The following is a 16841-nucleotide window of genomic DNA, read 5'->3' as shown; positions in this document are numbered from 1 at the left end:
CTCAACTTTGAACTTCAGATTTTCTTTTAGGTTTGCTACAAAACGGTCCTTCTTTAACATGGATGAAGTTTCCCAAAGCCCGGGCCCATTTATCCCATTAACGGGGTGAACTGCATGACAAAATCATCAACACTTTGATTAGCCCTCTGAGTGTACCCCAGAATTTCATGCCAAACTTCATCAAGTACTTCGATGGATCGGTATTGTGCCAAGAAAGCTTGCTTCACACGATTGTAGTTCAAAACCACCCCTTGAGTTTTGGGCCTGCATCAACTCCTCAAAATTGTGTAACCAAACTTTTGCCTCATCCTGTAATTTATATTGTAGCAGCCGCAGCAATACAGCTTAGTCTAGTCGATTGCGCAGTAAGCAAATGACTTCCAACTTTCCAATAAACGTCTGTGCATTTTCATTAGGCAATCCATGAAAATGTGGGAACTCGTCTGCCATGTTTGATTGCCACAAAAACACTTACATGTGACGTCGAAAACTCAAGGGATGTCGATGGATCGCTCCAGTACCTAATCCACCTCACATTGGGTAACCCGGCCCTCAGTGCTTGGCTTCACAAAGCCTCACGATCCTCCAAAGGCTGCAATCCAATTATACGACCGCCTCAAGTGTTGTCCACAATTTGCACATACATAGGCGGTCGTCCATAAGGACCCACATTCCTTTTACATTCACTGCCTACAGAATAGACATATTTCACAGGAATTGGAGCATAGAATCACTTGCTCCTCCGTGGGGGCACCAAAACGATGTTAGCGTGCAAACAAGAAGGAAAACGAGAACCTCTATAGCCTTGCACACACCACACCATCGGAAGGAAACACCATAAAGCTACGGAAAACACCTATGTCGAACACTTGTAAAGTCGGGCGAGAAACAACCCTAACCCAAACCATGATTAAAATTGATGAAAACCAAGATCATATAGATGAATCTCGTGTCGTAGACCTCCGTAGAGTATCCATATGCTTGATTCCGACAACAGACGAGAGAGTTACAAGCTTTCGAAGTTGGGGTATCTCTCAAGAGCTCCAAAAAAGCTAGCCTCTGTTAAGAAAAAGGATGTGCAAGGAATTGCAGCTATTAAAAAGGGGGATTTTTTGGCTCTTAGTCCAAAAGATTTTGTCTCTCCTCTTAGCCGACATAGTTCTCTCCTTGGGCACCTTTTAATTGGTCCAATTTTGGCCTTTTTTTGGGTGAAAAATGAGTTGTCGGTGATTATTTGACCAAGGAATGGGATGGGGGCAAGTGTCCGAGGACCAAAAAAGGTGGCCAGGCGCCTGTCCAGGCAGTGGGAGATCACAATGGACGCCCCCTCTCTCCCCCAACACCCACGAGCCCCATTAGCAAGGCAAGAGAAGCTCCATTTACCTCTTTGATATAACCTTAGGGAATGCCCACTCCCCCCCTTATACCCTCCAATTTCCACTTTCTCTCCCCCATGTGGGATTACTCCATTGCCACTTGGCACCATCCTCCCACCTCCCCACTTAAGCATATGAATTTCCTGTTTTGCAGATCTTATCACTTCGGCCATCTCCAGAAATCTTCGACTACACCTTTTCTAATTAAATCTACCAAGTCGGTCCACTTGCCTTTCCTCGTATGCATCCGCATCCACTTTCTAAGTAAGGAACAGTTCACTTCAAATGCATGTAACTCATGATTTATGAGTCCGATTCACCGGCTATCAAGCACGACTGAAAATACTTATTGAAAACCACCTTCTAGAAGTTCGACCAACCCGAAACTCTTGCAAATGACTAAGCAGAACCAAGCCTTTACACATAAATTTTACAAGAGCACTCCGAAAACTCAAAGCATTATGTACATCTATGTACTCAAGGCTAGTGAGCAAGCTTTTTAGCATGGATTAGTGACTTTATCTTCATCCAAAAAATGCCTGACAACGTGCACTGGCCCTTGGTTGTGGATTGGCCACCCGTACACCTGCTGGACAGGGATCTCAAGCACACTTAGGGTTGTTCAACACATTTCCCACTTTAGACCTGTTTTGGTCACTTATTCCCCCATTTATATTGGAGGGTCATATTTTTAGGTCATTGGGCTATATTGACGATTATTGCCCGACCAGCCCCTATTCTCCTATATATAGGAGGGGGGGCACCCTCTTTCTCATTGTATTGTCTCACACCATGTAGCCATCTAAAGTTATTGGGATGCCAGCCTTTCCACCATCTGTCTCATGTCATGTCTCTCTCTCTCTCTCTCTCTCTCTCTCTCTCTCTCTCTCTCTCTCTCTCTCTCTCTCTCTCTCTCGTGCCATTGTCTCTTTCTCTCTCTCACCTTCCGCTGCACACTTTGACAAGGAGAACCCCTACGCTTGGATAGTCACGACTCTTCGCTCAAGAGACATGCCTCTTCGCCAAAAGCCACACTCCTTCGACGACTTGTCACACCCCTTCGCTCTACGGTTGCGACTCTTCGGCCAATGGTTGCAGCTCTTCGCCGAAAGGATGTGTCTTTACGTCTAAAGTCGCGTCTCTTCACCATGAGACGTGTCTTTTCATTTGTGCCTCTTCGTCTCCTATATAAGGAGCCTATTGTACTCAATTTTCAGGCATTCATTCAATCAATCAAACACACATTCAGTCTCTTGAGTCTCAGTTTGATCTTAAGTGTGAAGTTTTAAGTCTTAATTATAGGATTAGCACCACTAATCCTCACAGTGAGTTAGGGGTTATTGAAAGAAAACGTCGTGCTTGGCATTGTTGGGGTAAAGGCGGCATGTGCCTTGCCCCAGCACAAACATCCAACGTCCGCCGCCCACTGACCTCACTTACTCACTCACTTAATCTTTATATACATAGAAGAATAAGGAGTGAGTGTTGCTTTTTGCCACTCTACTCTACCCCACACTGTGTGTTCTTTCTCTCCTCCTCCTCTCTCTCCACACACGCACCACATTCGCACATCCCTTTAGCTGGTATCAGAGTTGTCCAAGAAAACTATCAGCAAATATGGTGATCAATGTGTAACGTGACAAGTGAGCAAAACCGCTCAAATGATGCCAAAATTGCTCTAATCCAAGAGTCTATGTTACTGAGAGCACTATGCGGTAACCAATGACAATCCGCCAAAATAACCAAGACAATGCGCGTATCAAGAGCAAACCATGGGCATCAAACCACACTTAAAAAACATGAGCTCTCCAAAGTCTTAACTCTTGGTACTTGGAAAACAGTCGTGCAATCCTAAACAGAAAATGCATCAACCGCACTCTACAAGGGAGGTAATTACTAGCAAGAACCTGGATGAAAACTAGCTAAAATATGGCACAAATTGATGCTCAAAAATAGCTAAAAATCAGCCCACATATGCCATTGCAAAACGGATAATATCATCGCCGAAAGGCTCGCATCATGTCCATCCACATGGCAATACAAACGAGCATCAAAGCATGCACGAATGTGCATCAAATGAGCATCCGAATTAGCTGAAAAATCAGTCCACAATCATGCCAAAATGCATGCAAAACTCTCTGCAAATCTGTGCACCACACTCTCCGAAATCGACTCAATGCACAAGTCACTGCGCATAACTCGTGATGAATCTACTCTCAAATCCAGAGAGTTGTAACAAACTTGGACACTCCAAGTCAAGATTCTACCGCGACACAACAGAGATTCACTTCAAAACAATTCACAATTCACAGTTGATTCGACATGGCCCGGCGGAGTTCCGTGCCTAGAAATATTGGCTCCAAAGACTGGCGCCCCTTTCGGTATTTCTTTTTGTACTAATACGTGTTCAAAGTACGAGAGTGGGAGGGTTCTCACTCTCAAACTCTGCGTCCAGATGCTCTCAGAAGTGAGGGCCCTGCCCACTTATTTATAAGTTGCAAGGGACGCCCAAAAGCTGTAAGTGAAAAGCCTTCAAAAAATAATGCAACTTATTCTGCCAATTTTTCAGCCAACGCAAAAAGCTGATTTCTGTATACTGTCAGCATGAAAAGCGGAGATTTGTACAACAGGCCACGTCAGCACTGTCTCCACGTTTTTCGTCGGAAAATCCAGGGCTGCCACATCAGCACTGTCTCCGCATTTTTCGGGCTTGTCCAGCCAATGAGTGTGTCCGTGTCTGCCGCCCCACTTGGTAATGTGGTGTCCAGGGCCATGCCATGTCACCAGTTTGTGACATACCCCCCTCTTGAAAGCATTGTAATCGCCTCGATTACGCCAGCAAAACAGACAGAGGCCATAAACTGTCTTAGCAGACACTGACTGTTAGTAGCGACGCACTAGGAACAACACATCTAGCACGTGTACCAATCGACAGTCACATCACAGGACATCACTTGACATCATAGGACATCACATGACAAATCACATTCAAAAATCATTCCAGCTCTCATACCATGATTAAACGGCAACGTATTTAGCAATCGCATCTTCATCCAATCGGGACCTCACCGATGCCCGATTAATTAATCCTTATTGCAATCATGTCTATAGAGATTTATCAGACCGAAATGTTGCAGTCGTCTTGTCTATCAGTTCCTGCACTGAAACAAGTCAAGTACAAATCAGTATCATATTATCGGGAATTCCAAATCTTAAAGTCATTACAGCATAATACTGTCAGCTCACAGTATCCGTGAAACCCAATAGAGACATCAGTGACTATATAAAAAATCGGGTCAATCTGTTGACAAAGGAGCGGAGTGACTCCCCTCTTGTGCAAGCCCGCTGCACCAAATTCCGCCCATGCTGAAATCGGAGTTCTATCGGAGTAGATTATGCTAAACCGAATGCTTCAAGGTAAAGTTTCACAATCTGAGGAATATCTGTCAAGTCCTCCTCTTCCATCCACTTCGCATCCAATGCGGGATAGTTGTTGAATTTAACCAAGAACCGCCTTATCACTTTACCTTTTATCTTTCTATCTTTATGTTCCAGTATCTGTTCTAGAACGAGTATCTCCTCGCTTTCCTCCACTTCGGGTTGCTCATCCCGCTCCCCATCATCGGGCACATCCCCTTTAAAAGGCTTCAGGAGACTCACATGAAAAGCATTGTGAATCCTCCAAGTATCGGGCAGCTTCAGTCTAAAGGAGATATCATTTATCTTTTCGGTTATCTGGAAAGGTCCATAGTATCTCATGCTAAGCTTTCCCTTTTTCTTTCTCAGGCGTGCCTTCTCAAAACGTAGGAGCACCCAATCGTTCTCCTTTAATTTCAAATCGCGACGATGTCGATCTGCTGCCTTTTTGTGTCTTTCCTGAGATTTCTATAAAGCCTCCTGGACCATGGCAAAAGTAGTGTCCAAGTCCCTCGTGCACTGGTCGGCTTCAACAATCTTATCTTTCGTGCTTAGGAAGGGTGGAACCTTCGTAGCACCTTCAATAATCTCAAATGGTGCCTTTCCCGTCGAAGAGTGAATCGTGTTATTGTAGGCAAATTCCACCAAGGGCAAATACTTTTCCCATTGAATCTTCTGATCCGAAATGTAAGACTTCAATAAATCCAGTACAACTGAATTTGCAATCTCAGATTGCCCATTTGTTTGCGGTTGGAAAGATGACAAGAACTGCAACCGTGTGCCAATGTTCTCCCAAATAGCCTTCCAAAACAAACTGGTGAATCGAGGATCTCTATCGGAGACAATTGTCTCAGGCATGCCATGTAATCTGAATATCTAGGCAATGAACAGTCTCGCTAAGTGATCCGGCTTGACTGTTTTCTTCACTGGAATGAAATGAGCTTGCTTGCTAAATCTATCAATAACAATCCAGATACCATCGTGCCCACTCTGTGTCTTCGGGAGATCAAAAATGAAATCCATAGCAATACTTTCCCAGGGGCGGGTGGGAATGGATAAAGGCTGTAACAATCCCTGTGCTTTATGCATGTCAAACTTGACCTTCTGGCATACCAAGCAACTGCGTACAAAATCGTCCACGTCCCTCTTGAGTCTCGGCCAAAAGAAGTCTCTCTCCACACCTTTCAAGGTGGTATCAATGCCGCCGTGACCCGTAAATGGTGGACAGTGGCATTCGGTTAGAATCTTTTCCCTCAATGGCTGTGTAACGCACAACATCGTTTTCTTCATCAAGTAGCCATCCCGAATGGAATATCCTGCTACTACCTCCCCATTCTGTATTCGACCGAATACATCTGCAAAATGTGGATCTGGGGCGTACTGATCGACCATATCCTCGAAGCTTCTATGATGTATCGCGGAAATAGCCAAGACCAACGGCTTCCGGGACAAAGCATTTGCCACCAAGTTCTTCTGTCCCTGCACATGGACAATCTGGAAGTGAAACTGTGACAAGATTTTCGCCCACCGCATCCGCTTTTCCGATAGCTGCTTCTGTGACAAGAAGTAGCGTAAACTCTGGTGATTTGTGAAGACCGTAAAATCGGCTCCGAGTAGGTAATGTTGCCACTGAGTAAGAGCATGGATAACCGCCAAAAGCTCCTTCTCATATATCTGTGTTGTCAATTCCGGCCTTGAAAACAATCGGCTCTCATAGGCAATGACATGGCCTTCTTGCATTAAGACCGCACCCACACTACGACCACAAGTATGACAATATACTTCGAATGACTTCTGCAAATCCGACGAAGTCAAAACTGGTCCCGTAGTCAATTTCTCTTTCAATGTCTGAAAGGTAGTCACCTTTGTGGGTCCCCACGAGAAAAGGGACTCCTTTCTGTGTCAAGATATGCAAAGGGGAAGCAACCTCTACAAATTTTCTAATGAACCACCGGTAGTAAGAACATAAGCCCAAGAAGCTTCTAACTTCATGGACATTCTGCAAATCGGGTGAAATGAAGTTGGCCTTGGCTCCTCCATCAAAGAAAATCAAGGCTTATTGATCTTTCACTTTGCCCAAAGCTCGGTAAAGTTTTGTACTTTCATTAATCGTGCTTGGGTAAGTACCCATGCAATCTGGAACCAATCCTGCTTTCATCTTGCCTTTTCGTCCACGTTCCTTAGCTACTTTCTAACTCTCTGGCCTTTTTCCATCTTGTTCTTTTTGCGCCTTTTTAGGGCACTTCGTGGAGATGTGCCCATGTTCCCCGCATCCAAAACACTTCCCTCTTTGATGTAGTTGGCTCTCTCCAGAAGAGTGAGCCGGGGTCGTGAATCCTTATCTTTCTTTTCTTGGGGGCTCTTCTTCTTTCTACTTTCATTATTAGAAGTCTGTTCGGTTCTCTAAGTCATGATCTCATCTGTAAAGTAAGTCAGGTTCCCGGAATGTATGGCAAAACCCCGTTTCGCATGACCCATCAATTCTTGAATAGAATCTGACTTTTGTTCTAAGCAGTGATCTCAGATCACTGTAGAAAGTCCGTTGCAAAACCGCTCAATTTGTTCTTTAAATGAGATCTTCTTGAATGAAGAAGCTGGTAGAAAAGAGCTCCAAAATCTCTCGCAATATACGTCCAAAGAATCTCTCTTGGTTATCCGAAGATGATTCCAAGCAGTTCGTATATCTCGGTCGTACTCCCGAGTCAGCCAAGAAGAAATAAAAAGCATTTTAAGTTTCAGCCATTTACCTAGCACTTACTTGTTCAATAGAAGGGTGGACCACCATGTTCGAGCATTTCCCTTGAAGAAAGAGGTAGCCCTCCGAATCTTGGAGTGCTCTGAGTAATGCCCTCCTGAGAAAGCTATATCAAACTGTTGTATGAAGGCCAAAGCCCTCGAAGCATCTCGGAATCCAAAAAACGTGTCAAACTTAATCGACTGTCCACCTTCTTTAAATTCTCGAACTTTCTTGCTTTTATCTTCGAGGAAGTCATACTGGTTGGCTTTATAGAAATACTCCTTTGCATAAAATCTGTGATCGTCGGAGTCAGAACTATCTGAAAACGAGTCCTCTTTAGAACTGTCAGAAACTGGGGGAAACTTAGGCTTCTTTGCCTTTTTCTTGCCCTTTCCGAAGCTTTGCTTCTTGCTTCGCTTTTTCCGTTTCCTGTCTTCTTTGCTCGAGTCAGAAGAGCTAGAAGAACTATCATAAGAAGAAGAAGAGGAACTGGATACTCCTTCAAATCGCACACGCTTCTTCTGCTTTCTTGCCAAGGCAAAAATAGATTGACGACCCAAATAACACGCGAAATCAATTCCTTTCTTCTGCTTTTTGTCATGCTTTTTGGCTTTGTTGTTCGCGTCAAAAAGCTGAGTAATCCGTGTATCAACCACCTCTTCCAATTCTTGCTCTGTAAACATCCTCGGACTACAAGGTTTCTTGAGTGCCGGTTTGAAGGGTGGCTCTGTGGCCTTCTGCCAATGGGTGTACACCTCGTCGAAGGATGTCTAAGTGAAAAATTTTGCAAATTTCGGATCCAAGTTGATCATCTTTGTCGCATCTCAACCAATTGTCGACGTTCCATCTCTTCAATCTCCGCCTGAGTAGGCCGAGGTGGGCCATACTCTTCGTGAGAATCTTCTTCATGATCTCTTCCCGCATCCCCATATACAGAGGAAGTCAATTGTTTTTTGTTGGAATCCATAAGTGTCGCGAGAAAAGGATCGGATTTCCCGGTAAAACAGAAATCGGCCGTGCTCTGATACCACTGTAACAAACTTGGACACCCCAAGTCAAGATTCTATCGCGACACAACAGAGATTCACTTCAAAACATTTCACAATTCACACTTGATTCGACACGGCCCAACGGAGTTCCGTGGCTAGAGATATTGGCCCCAAAGACTGGCGCCCCTTTCGGTATTTCTTTTTTTATTAATCGGTGTTCAAAATACAAGAGAGTGGGAGGGTTCTCACTCTCAGACTCTACGTCCAGATGCTCTCAGAAGTGAGGGCCCTGCCCACTTATTTATAAGTTACAAGGGATGCCCAAGAGCAGAGCCCCAAAAACTGTAAGTGAAAAGCCTTCAAAAAATAAAGCAACTTATTCCCAAAAGCTGCCACTTTTTTAGCCAGCGCAAAAAGCTGATTTCCGTACACTGTCAGCGTGAAAAGCGGAGATCCGTATGGCAGGCCACATCAGCACTATCTCCGCATTTTCAGCCGGAAAATCCGGGACTGCCACGTCAACACTGTCTCCGTGATTTTCGGGCTTGTCCAGCCAGTGAGTGTGTCCGAATCTACTGCCTCACCTGGTAATGTGTGTCCAGGGCCATGCCACGTCACCAGTTTGTGACAAGAGTCCACAAGAGTGTATACATCCACCATATGTTCTCAACTTATGCACAATTTTCAACCTATACTGTCTTCACTGAGAGCAAATCAGAAATGCACAAAACAAGAGAACAACTCCGAGCTCTCTGGATGTAGCAAATCAGCATCAAAAGCACTCTAAATCACCACAATAGGCATACATGGTCTGCATATTTATCTGCAAGTGAATGTCTGCATATGTGTACATATACACACGCCAAAAACTCTAGCAATGCAAAAGACCTGTATGCAGAAGAACCTGCAAAAGGAGACCACCCTACTATCTAAAGTAGATAACTCTCAAACCATGCCGAATTTGCAGAAATTTCCTTTTGCAAAGCTGTAGAGCACGCAAAAGCAGACATGAACAACGGGAATTGAACTGAAACATTGATTCTAAGCAAAAGAAATCTGATCTGTAAAAATTTGCAGCCTGTCCTACACGACCTGCAGGCAATCTAAGCAACGTAACTCAAAATCGGTGAGGATTCTGAGAAAACTTTCTTATACAAAGTCAAAGAGCACGAAAAATCGATCGACTAGAGCAGGAATCGAATCAGCTTGAACGGACCCCTTTTGACAGACGAAAATAAATCTGCAAAAACGTATTGAATTTTTTGTTGTGTTTTTTCTGCTTCTTTGCCAAGCTCCAATGGTGCTCTCCAATCCTCGGGCTCCGATACCAATTGAAGTGCACGAGCGAGTGTGTGTATGTGTGCGCGCGCGCACGCCCACAGCAATGGAGAAGAAAGAAGAAGAGGAGACCTTTTGTTTTCAAGGGCAAAAACTCACCTTGTATGTGTGAGCCCCTTATTCTATTATGTATAGAAAATAGTAAGTGTAGTGGCGGACGCTTGGCATAACCGGCCACATGGAGCTTTACCCCAACAACTGTTGAAGTGCACGAGCGAGAGCGTGTGTGTGTGTGTGCAGCAACGGAGAAGAGAAAAGAAGAGGAGACCTATGTTTTGCAAGGGCAAAAACTCACCTTATATGTGTGAGCCTCTTATTCTATTACGTACATACGTTATAAAAGAATAAGTGCGGTGGGCGGGCGCCTGGCCACGTGGGGCTTTACCCCAACAACTTCCCACATAAAGTCCAATGTGGCCATGAGGGAGCAAACAAAAGAAAATTGTACAAAACATATACAAGGTCCTCATCAAGTATGACATCAGCCAATGTCCATTGGCCCACCAAATCTGTGTGCATCCAGCTCAAACTATAGAGAAAGTACATGCACACATCCCACAAGTATCTCACGTGTGGCCCACAACTTACGAGCACAAAAGCATCACTAGCTTTAAATCCAACATTAATCCAAAGACAAAAACCATTGGCAATAATTTGTCCAAGCACATAAGAAATCAAATGAAGGACCTCAATATGAAGGGAAAAAAAAGGCATGTTTATGGTGACAACTCATAACTCAATTGATTCAGCCATAACATATCTTATCTAATTCATTATTACTTGGAAACCAAAGTTTGATTATCTTAAAACTATCATATCCTATTTTATTATCTATCGATCAAAAATAAAAGAACTACGATCTTTCAAACATGCTCACATGGGCTCTATGATGTATGAAAAGGTTACGGCAGAACCCTCGGTTTATATATGACAGTTCACAGATTGATCACCTGAAAAAGTAGCTGCTCCATGAGCCACATGTGCTTTTTTTTGCTTTACATCCATTAGAATCTTTTTAATGTCTTCAAAAACCACCACTTTTGGGCGATTCCCATCAACCTACTCACAGCAACACACAAGCAGGAATCTCAAAAAAAGAACACATCAAAAACAAAACGTGGTGCAAAATTGGGGCACAAGCCATACACCAGCAGACTACCTTCTGAATGACAGGGGCATAGATGGTATTCCGAGAACTCTACATTCAAAGCATAGCTCTGAAGGCGTACCTTTGCCTGAAAACATGCGAGGTTAAAATAAATGTCAGCCACCATAATTATCAAGCATTCTTTTCCTTCTTCAGACATGATATACATAGGCTATACGCAGTTTCATATAATAATTCTTTTTAGTGGAAAACCTGAGAGTGAGAGAGCTCGCAGCTGAAGGAAAACCCACAATGAATGAGAATACAAAAGGAGAGTCCCTTCTCTCATAGAGGGTTACACACACGATAATACCCGCAAACACAGACCCCCCCCCCCCCTCTCTCTTTAGGAATGAATTTTGCAACCACTCTTCGAAAGCCATAGACAACAAGGGTAATGTGCAAGATTCATCTATTATGTGATCTGCTTGGACCTCACTCAACACACCAGTGAACATACTTAATTTGTGATGGTCAAATGGTATCCTTGTCCATGTACATGAAGATAGGGGCATCTATTAATGATACATTTATGGGACTTGAACCAACATCCTCTTTATTTTCAGCAACCAGGGCCCTATTCGAACAAGATACCCTGGATGATGCTCTCAAAGCCTAGCCGAATCGAATATACAACAATGTCCTCTACATAATTATTGCCTAATTAGCACTGGACCACTTTGAGGACAAAAAATCTTCTCAGTTTACAGTTTGGAAAACGGTAGGACCAATGGTAAATCTTACACATGGAGCTCGTTATATTATTACAGGTCGGAAAAAAGCTTCTTTAATAACTCATGACTATCCACAAAAGAGCGAATTGACCATACTTTCGGTGCGGTATCATCAATTCCAAGAGTAAGCCTGGCCGCAACTTCGTTCCTTTTTGGAGGTGAGTACTTGAGGTAATAAATATTTCAGTGACCACGTCGAGCCTCCTTCCAACAACCCTTTCAATAAGCACGTTCTCTGGCACCTGTGCAAATCATCATGCTACCAACACATCATGTTTGCTATCATACTAACAAGAAAAAACAAGTTTTGTAAGTCATCGAGGATAGTGATGCTACTAGAGACTAACCAAACTAGGCTTCAATCATAAGAAACGCACAAACACTTCAAAAATACGGGAGAATGGTATTAGTAGAATGCAAGGGCCCCATGGGGCTCCATGATGATCACATATATACACAACAACTTCAAATCCCCACCATAATTCCCACATCACATAAGATGAAAAAATCATGAGCTTTTGCAAGGGAGACACCACATGCCTAGCTAGGTGCTATTGGAACCTGGGGATTTCCGCCTCTCGATGGGGGGGCCGGCGGTCCCTTACACCCCACTGCACCTACCAAATGAAACTTTAATTTCTTGGATTTTGATAGATAAGAATAGCAAGACAGCACAACCAGGCCTAAGTCATGGGCAGGGAATCAAATGTCTCCCCACAAGAGTCTGTTCTCTAACAAAGTTGGTCTCCTGCAAATTTTGACTTGCACTTTGTTATTACTGTAGCCTATCAATAGGTGGTTCTGCTGTACATGGAAAGAAAACAGACAACGAACCCCATATTTTGTGAACCTGTTAGCTTAAGCAACAGAAGATGCTATGAAGACATACAAACAATTAGGCACAGCTAGAGAGAGGAGAGGACATGCTGGAGGAGAAAGAAGAGAATGAAAGAGAGCACGAGAATACTAGCAAATTGACCAGCAGCTAAGCACTTAAATGTAGCGGATTCCTCTTCAGATCCCCACAACAGCACATTAAAGATTAAAGATATGCATAAAAAATGGAAAGTATAAGAAACAAGATCCCAGGCACTAGTTATAATATTAAGGGTTCCCAAAAAAATTAAATAGATAGTGAGTCAGTCATGGATGCACACATGGCTCCAACATGACCCCAACATGAGAGAAATTACCTCGCAATGGCCTGGCACAACCACAAAACAGCTCTCACTTCCTACCGAGTGCCTGGAAGAAAGGAAAAACATATGTTAGATATTTCAAAACTCTAGCAATACCTCTTAGATCTTGCATGGGGAATCGATGCAAGGAAGATGGAGTGAACACGGAGCATTGTGGAGGAAAAGGCTCCTGCAGTGAATCTTCAATCAAAAAGTACCACCAACATGTTTGGTTGTCTGACACGATAACCGACCTCCGTTATGAAAAGCCAAGCTCCCTAAGAAGATGCTTAAACCAAATCACTTCACAGATAGCACGGTAAATAATGAAGCTTGCTACTTCCCCACCGGAAGATGGAAAACCGCTAGCCTGCTCCTTGTTGCACCAAGTATTGCAGCTGTAACAGTAGCCTTTGCCCAAAAACTATGAAGAAGGTCGTGCTTGCTGAAGCATTCTTCTCTTGAGGGATCAAATACTCAGCTAGTTGTGGTTTGGGAAAGAGAAGTGCCGGTGCGCAGTCCCTCAGGACTAAGTAACGCCCGGCATTTAATGAAGGGAGATGCGGGGATCCACCACTCGGAAGTCCACGCACAAAAGCCGGCGCAATCGTAGCCATAGGTGTCGTGTCAAAACTAAACCCGAATACGAATTAAACCCCAAAAACCTAGGCAGCGCATGTTGGCTCACAATATAAGATTATAAAGATGGGCTGAGGTACATGATGTGCACACAGGTGGAGTGTTTAGCCCACATGATTTGTGGCCTGAACGGTGGGGTTGTGGGTTCAAAACCTGGGTCGTGGAGGTTGGGAGCGCATTCATTCGTCCCAGCCATTGATTCCCTCACCACCCCCCCACACCCCCCCCCCCCCTTCATTTAATGCAGGGTGTTACTTAGTGTTGAGGGGTGGAAGCCCCTCTCCTAATAACATGTGGCTAGCTAGGTAAACGCTATCAGAAAAAGAGGTAAAGCTGAGTTTAACGCAGACAATCATGTGCTCTTGGTTAAAATGGCAAGACGCTTGTGTGCTCGTGATTACAATGCAAGGCACACATTACGATGATGATGGGCGGATGCCCAATGTACTTTTATAGGCACCAGTATGCTAGGTCAGCCAATAGCCATTGGTTCCCAAGTGTTTAGTGGGGCGATTGTGAAGATGCGTCAACATTTGGGTGCACGGACGCAGGGTGGGCAGCCAACTTCACAAAATGCAGCATCAGGAGCTGCATAACTCTCACACCACTTCTAAGTTCTTAGCACTTGATGCTGAACAGATAAAGGTGAGAGGCTAAAGTCTGCTGAGAACGAACTTAGTGAACAGATGACACTGAGAGGCTAAAGTCTGTTGTGAAACAGACTTGGTGAAGATGTCTGTTGCATTGTCCAATGTAGGGCTGTATGCTAGAAATTCCACACCTTGGTGAAGATGTCTGCTGCATTGTCCAATGTAGGACAGTACTCCAAAGATCTCCTGCAAAAACCCACTCACCGACATAGTGATGTGTTTGGTGCCAGCTAGTAGAAGTGTTGCAACAATCTGGGAGAAGCCCAACTCCCGAATAATCTTCATAGCTAAATGCCTCAACAACGACGTGTGCTACCTGCTCAACATACCCTATGGTGTATATCAGGCACCCTCGGCCATGGAATCTTTATGATAGATCCAAGGGTAATACTACTTCAAGCTTGGTGCAACTCAACAAGGCTGGGTCTCCTTACTCCGAGAGGTCCACTACAACAATTGTTCTCACACTCAACTCAGGAACTACACTATCCTTCAACAAGACTCTCTGTGTCGTCTGAGGAGCTATAGTGCTGGCTATGTACATACACTGGCATGTCGGAACTGCAGTTGTTTGTCTATCCTTCAATACCAGCCCTCTGTGTGGTCTGAGCTCCATTAAGACGATACCTAAACATCTCTGATCCTCATACTCTATCACCCTATGAAGTGGCCCAAATCCCTAGCAAAAAGTCAATGATGCCTCTCTCGTATATCGTAATACACTGTGCACCTGCAAATAGTATTCTCTTCCTCCTGCTGGCATAGCTCACATATCCAATCTTGAGCATATCTCCACTGATGTGAGGATATCTGAAGCTGCCTAATCACACTACATAACCCATGAGATACGTGTCTATCCATGTATGCGGGCCGAATGAAAATCCATTTGAGCTCAAATGAAGAAAGTGGCTATGATAAACTGCCATTCTTTTCTCTAGTGGCTCTAATGGGTGATTCGATGTCCTCTCGGTATCCAATATCTCCTCTAATCATCTTGTTACACTCCCAGTGATTCAGGTCGAGCAATGGGCAATGTAGACTATACTCAAAGGGTGGGAGTCCAACCACGGTCGTTTCATGATCTCTAGACCACTAATTTAGCTGAGCATACCAACTCCATGTACAACCTTCTTCTGCCGGCTTTCTCGAAGAAACCAACGTTAATTGTGGCAAATCCCATAGCTTGCACATGAACATGACACTGCTTGGAACAAAGCTTCAGTAACTGAGGGTGCAGCTAGGAGCTCTTTCAGATACCAAAACCACATCATCTGCATATAGTAGTATAGATATCAGTATTCCAACCAGGCTGGCCCCCAATCCACCCATATATAATCATCAACGTATATACCAAATAAGGTAGGTGAGAGAGGGCATCCCTGCTTCATGCCAATCGTGCTTGTCACTATGTCTGAAAGACCCCTTGATGCTCGCATCCGGTCCTCACTGACTCATATAAAGCATATATCCCCCACTGCATACCAAATGGTACCATAATATTCTGTAATCTCTGCATCAGTCTAGAACATGGCACTGTATCAAATGCTTTTCACTAGTCCACAAAGCAACAATAAATCCGCTTATGATTGTGCTTGCCCTCTTCTATAAGTGCCCTCAGAGTCAAAACGTACTCTACGCACTTAGCTCCATCTCCAAAATGGATCCATAAAGCTTCGCTGAGCAATGCCCAATCATAACAGTACCATAATTGCTAGGCATCAATGGATCCCCATTCTTTAAGATACGTACAATGGTATGTTCATCTTAGCTACCTCACATTGTAATGTGTGTGTATCATCCGACACTCATCATCATACCAACTATTCTGTGGGGCAGTGCTGTATGTAGGGTTGGAGGAGACTGTTGTGTAGAGAAAGGCGTATCGTGCGGATGCATGCAATACATCTAGCGAGACATCTAGTAACCTCTTCCAATGATCCATGAGGATCCAACCGAGAATCCAAAGACATGAACCAGTCCCAAACCGCTTCTACATAAACTCTAACCATATCCTTCATAAATTGATATCTGATGTGTCCCTCCGGCAAAGGGTTAGCGACCTCCTACACGATCTGCTGCGACCCCAATTGCTATCTGATACCCAAAAATCTCTATTATGTGGAATAAGCGAAGGGAGTCGATTTCCTTGACATTGGTGTGACTCTGTGTCTCTTTGACACATGGGAATCGATTTCCTTGGCATTGGTGTGTCTCTGTGTATACTACAATGTCAGCATGCCAGAACGACAATTCTAGACAGTAGACTGTATGGTCCCATCATAAGGTCCTCTTTCCGGCGATGATGTCTCTGAAAACTACCCACTTCCCTCTTGGTTGCGTGATTCTAACACCTTAGGCATTTGCTCTTATGGGCTACCTGTGCAGCAGTAAGATCCTCCCCGAGGAGATAGATCTCTTCCCCTTTGTAACACAAAAGCCCTTTTCTTCTCTATCTCTATAGCCTATCCTCACAGCGGATGATCAAGGCTTTGTTACTACACTACGTAACACATAGCGTAAATGAAGCATGGGTTAAGAGGATCGATGGCCCGGAAGTCCACGCACTAAGGTCGAGGCAGATTAAATCCAAGAATCGGGGCAAATCAAACCCTGTCGACGCAAAAAATGGTCCTCTA

General features: G+C 44.1%; 1 protein-coding gene across 10 annotated transcripts in view; it reads right to left on the bottom strand.

Annotated features, from left to right (window-relative positions):
* LOC147438871 (uncharacterized) overlaps positions 1–16710 on the bottom strand; it is a 53147-nt gene extending 36437 nt beyond the window's left edge. For 7 of the 10 annotated variants that reach the window (XR_015184520.1, XR_015184521.1, XR_015184525.1 and 4 more), the window contains exons 1-5: positions 15333–16709; positions 12932–12983; positions 11835–11980; positions 11017–11092; positions 10808–10916 (exon numbers count right to left, since the gene is read on the bottom strand). The gene's annotated coding sequence lies outside the window, so the exon portion shown is untranslated. Of the gene's footprint in view, positions 1–10807; positions 10917–11016; positions 11093–11834; positions 11981–12931; positions 12984–15332 lie in introns of those variants that run through there. The other 3 variants (XR_015184528.1, XM_086484835.1, XR_015184522.1) reach the window with 2 other exon arrangements.
* Between the last annotated feature and the right edge of the window lie 131 nt (positions 16711–16841).

This window comes from Adiantum capillus-veneris, chromosome 16 (assembly GCF_014529385.1).
Source record: "Adiantum capillus-veneris isolate H3 chromosome 16, ASM1452938v2, whole genome shotgun sequence".
In the NCBI taxonomy this organism is placed as follows: Eukaryota; Viridiplantae; Streptophyta; class Polypodiopsida; order Polypodiales; family Pteridaceae; genus Adiantum; species Adiantum capillus-veneris.
Note: the sequence above shows the minus strand (reverse complement) of the source record. Positions and strands in the feature narration are given on the sequence as shown.